This window comes from Prinia subflava, chromosome 13 (assembly GCF_021018805.1).
Source record: "Prinia subflava isolate CZ2003 ecotype Zambia chromosome 13, Cam_Psub_1.2, whole genome shotgun sequence".
Classification (NCBI taxonomy): Eukaryota; Metazoa; Chordata; class Aves; order Passeriformes; family Cisticolidae; genus Prinia; species Prinia subflava.
In genome coordinates this window covers 5,964,148-5,968,507 of record NC_086259.1, presented here as the reverse complement: position 1 = coordinate 5,968,507, position 4,360 = coordinate 5,964,148, and the positions used below count along the sequence as shown (strand labels likewise).

General features: G+C 38.2%; 1 long non-coding RNA gene across 1 annotated transcript; it reads right to left on the bottom strand.

Annotated features, from left to right (window-relative positions):
• Positions 1 to 1,235: 1,235 nt before the first annotated feature.
• LOC134557635 (uncharacterized) lies at positions 1,236 to 3,917 on the bottom strand. Its single transcript, XR_010082088.1, has 2 exons — positions 2,279 to 3,917; positions 1,236 to 1,570 (listed from the first exon to the last, which is right to left on the bottom strand). It is a non-coding gene; the product is annotated as an uncharacterized LOC134557635 (long non-coding RNA).
• Positions 3,918 to 4,360: the final 443 nt, after the last annotated feature.

The window sequence follows — 4,360 nt, the reverse complement described above, 5'->3', positions numbered from 1 at the left end:
TCTCTATTATTTTTCCTAGGCTCCAAATGCATTTCATTAAGCCTTTTTTTTTTTTCTGTAATTGCCCTTTCCTCAGCAAATACAAATATTTTTAGCAGTCTGAAAGGTATCATGCATGATGATTTTCCCATTACTACTATATGTGCCCTCTTATAAGTATTTTTAAATTGTTATTATTGTTGTATTTTAAATCACTAGCAACAATAATAACAATTTAAAAATACTTATTATATATAATTTCCCCCATTTCTGCTGAATCTAAATTCATAAATGAAGATTTTCTGTTCCAGAAATGTAACAGAGAACAAAAGCTGAATTGACAGCTAGAAAACTGGAAGTTGCAGTGCTCACTGCATATCTCCAAGTGCATAGCTACGATTTCCAATGCTGGTCTGTGGCTCAGTCCCATACATGTATTTAATTTGAAAATACCCTGCATTTGCAGAAATCTCTACCATCTGCTGCTTATCCAACCTTCAGTTTCAGAATGAAGCAAAGAAGCAGAGCACAGTCTCTGTTCCAAACCCTCAATAACATTTCAATCTTTGGTAGCAATCTTTACCAGCACCCTTTCTTGATGGACCATGGGGAAGGTTTACACTGAGACAGCCCCGTTAGTGTGGGCCTCATTCAGGGCATGAATTGTTTTTGGATGGTTCTGCACAGTATCACATCAAAGGTACCAGCTTGGCAGGAAATAATCTGGGATTTTCCCCTGCACTGCAGTACAGCAGGCAGGAAATCAGGAAATCTGCATGTTGGTGTGTGCCTGAGTAAACAGGGAGCTGGGAGCCCTGAGGGGAGCCAGCTCAGTTATTCAGAGAGGATCTTCCTCAGTCCTACCATCCTATGGGGGCTCTTCATTTCTTGAGTCTTCAATTTAATAAATCCACTAAAATTAACAAACCAGCAATTAATAAGGAATTAATATGTTCAGGCATGTTTAAATTTAAATAAGCACTGAAGTGTTTTACTCACCAGGAGTTTAAGACAATACATACTACTTTATCTCCTCTAGGTCATGCTCCTGGTTTCAAACTGCTGAGGTGGCCCTGCTACCCAACTCAAACTCTGACCAGCCAAAAATTCAGGATGAAACAGGTCTTTGGTGTTTAAAATATCCTTAGCTGTGACAGTAACTCAGCAAGGCAGCTGGATCTCTGGCAGTGATAAGATCCTATCTAGTGAGGCAGCAATAATACAGATATCGTGAACCATGATGCAATTCTTTTCTAAAAAAAAATAATTAAAAATTTAAAATAGTAATAATAAAAAAGCCCTAAGCAAGGAAAAAAACCCCCCACACACAGAGAAATATAAAATTGTTTGTTCATGCACCTAATATACTGTGGTATCATAATTTCTCTATAAAACACAAAATATATAAGGGGTACTATTGCTTTCCCTTCTTGTTCCAGTGGAGAATGAAATGTGTATTTGAGGCCAGAGAAATGCAGGAACAGCTGTTACCTTCTCCTTTGCAGAATGGTGAACTTCTCACACACCTCTGCTGTCCCAGTGACATTTTCTTGCTTGAAGACGTGCAAATATTCAGGAATGCACACAATACCTAGAAGCATATATGTTCGATGATCTCAATGACAACAGGCTTAATCTTGTTTAAAATTTTTAATTGGAGTTAAAATGTTTTTGCATTTGGCATATGCTGGCAGCAAATAAAATGATCCTGACGAATGGCATAAAACTATTAATTATGTTTTGTTCACTCTATTCTTACTGCATTGCTTGTGTGGTTAAAAATTAACTCTATGATCTTATTAAAAACAATATATGTGTCATTTCAGACATTCCTAAAAAGGATGCTTAGTAATAATAAATAGGTGTGCTTGTCAAGAGGAATTTGCTAACAAAGTGAATTCAGACATCTTAAACAGATAAAAGAAAGCAACTGCAAATTACAGCAGGATAATATTTTGTTTAATTTTTTTAAAGATTCTCCTGTTTATATTCATTGATGAATTTTAGATATGCAGATAAAGACAAATAAATGTTTCATGATTATGAGCATTCCAGAATCCCCAGACAACTCTAAACATTTCAATGTCTGGGAGAAGTGTCAGATTCTATCATACCATCTCCATTGTAAATACTAATAATATTGATAAGGATAACTTGAATGATTTTAAAGTAAAACTGCCCAAATTATCCTTAACATAGTTAAGCACACATCAGCATTTACTCTGAGGCTGACAGAGCACTGGAAGAGCTGCTCAGGGGGTTTGTGGAGTCCCCCTCTCTGCAGAGGTCCCAAACCCACCTGGACACGGTCCTGAGTCACCTGGCCCAGGTGACCCTGCCTTGGCAGGGGATGGAGTCCACGATCTTCAGAGACTCCTGCCAGCCACAGCCTCCTCCGATCCTCATCCCAGGTGCAACAGAAACAAAGAGGGATTTGGAACTCAAATTTGGAGCACATCAGCATTTTTCAAGTATCTTTACACAAATAAACATGCACCTAATTTAGCTAAGTGTACAGTCACCCACCATAAGTGATACAAATGCAAACTTATATTGTTTCAAGTGAAAAAATTGTCTTCATGGCCTCAAAAGGCTGTTTTTAATATCTGGCCTTTTGAACTCACCTCTCTGCAGCAATGTCAATAAGGTTCTCCATGAGTGCACATATTTTCCTGGGGACAATGTATCTTATTAATCCCATGATCTAAAGAGATAATATATTTGTCAAAAAATATGCGTGCTTTATCAGGATGAATTTGCTCTAACCTAACATCTACTATCTTTTCCCAAGCCAGATGAAATAACCTGCACAAATCCACAAAAATACTATTTTCTTTTTTATAGGGACTTTCTGTGTGTTTCTGATGTTTTCTAGCAGCTCAAGAAATTTATGGAGGTTTCATTTTCATCAAGTCTTTTTACTGCCCTGTGTTTTTTATCTTTTTCTTCTTATTTAGAAACAAATCTACATTCAAAAAACTCGCAACCACTGTGTATTTCCCAAAAGCCACGTGGGAGGGACAGAACAGAAAAATTCAAGCCCAGTCCCAAAACAAAAAAGAAAAAAAAAGGGAAGAAGAAAAAAAAAAAAAGAAAAGTGACACCCTACTTAGAGCTGATGCTAAGGCCTGGAACTGGGAGGTGGCTGGGAAGCAGTGGATGCCTCAGAGGGGATCCCCAGCATCCAAGGTGCTCCCAGTCAGTGGGTGCTGCCCACCCAGATGTTCTGCAGGTGGAACATCTGTCCTCAAGCACAAAGGTTTGCCACAGCAGCCAAGCTCTCAGAGGCTGGGCTGACACTGCACCTACAGGAAAATGCAAAATCTGCTTGGGCACTGCCAGGAAAGCTGTCATTGAATTGAGCAGTGGGGGGTGATGGGGAGGAACAGTATGGGCAGAAAATTTGTGATGCTTTTGTGAGGGAAGATACCACGTGAAAAGGCTTGACTAGAAATGAATAGCCCTTTGGAAATTTCAACCATTTATGCATTGTATGTAATCCTAAAATTCTTAACAACATCCCTTTTAACTATTACAATTTCCAGTCTACGTTTGCCTCCTGATTGCTTGCCATGCTCTTTCAATGCAGACAAATAACTGCTACCAGGAATTCACCAGGACTCTGTGCAGGGACAACAAAAAGGAAATAAAGCTTTGTGCCCAGAGGGCAATCAATTCACTTTTCTAAGATTTTGCACAGCATAAAGAACATTGCCCAAATTTCTGATGTGATGTGGTGAGTGGGCAAAAAAAACATTGGCAAAAGGGAGCAGGCAGACATTCAGTGAGACAGCCTGGCCACACTAGAAACACCTTTCCAGGCCTCAGTGCACACAGAAGCTTCCACAGGACAGAGCCTTTCATGCAAACAATATACAGATGCCTTCAGAAATTGCAGGGAAAGCCTTCCCTTTTTTTCTTTTTAAACAGCACAACTACTTTCATCACCTTTTTGTAAATCCTTAATAGTGTGTTAACATACTGTTTATGTGGGAAGACAGTGCTGTGGCAAAACTTGTTACTGATCGTGGTTTAAATTGTCTGAGGAATTCTCTCTAAGACTCATGAAAGAACAATCTTCTGTGCAAAATATCCTTTTATTTTCCCACTTCATTTATTTTGGAAACAGAAATGTGTGTTTACATCTAACTACACAATGTTTTAGCACCTTTGAACTATTTCTAACAATCTTTTTGATCCATATATAGACATAGGAATGTTGGGAATGTAATATATATATATAATTTTAGACAACAACCATCAGCCAAGTAAGTTAAATGTCTTGTATGCCCTAGAAAGTCAGATTTGAAAGAGAAACTGTATTTAAGAACCTCTGATCTACCCAGTGATTCCTTGAAGTATAAACATGTCATTTTACATA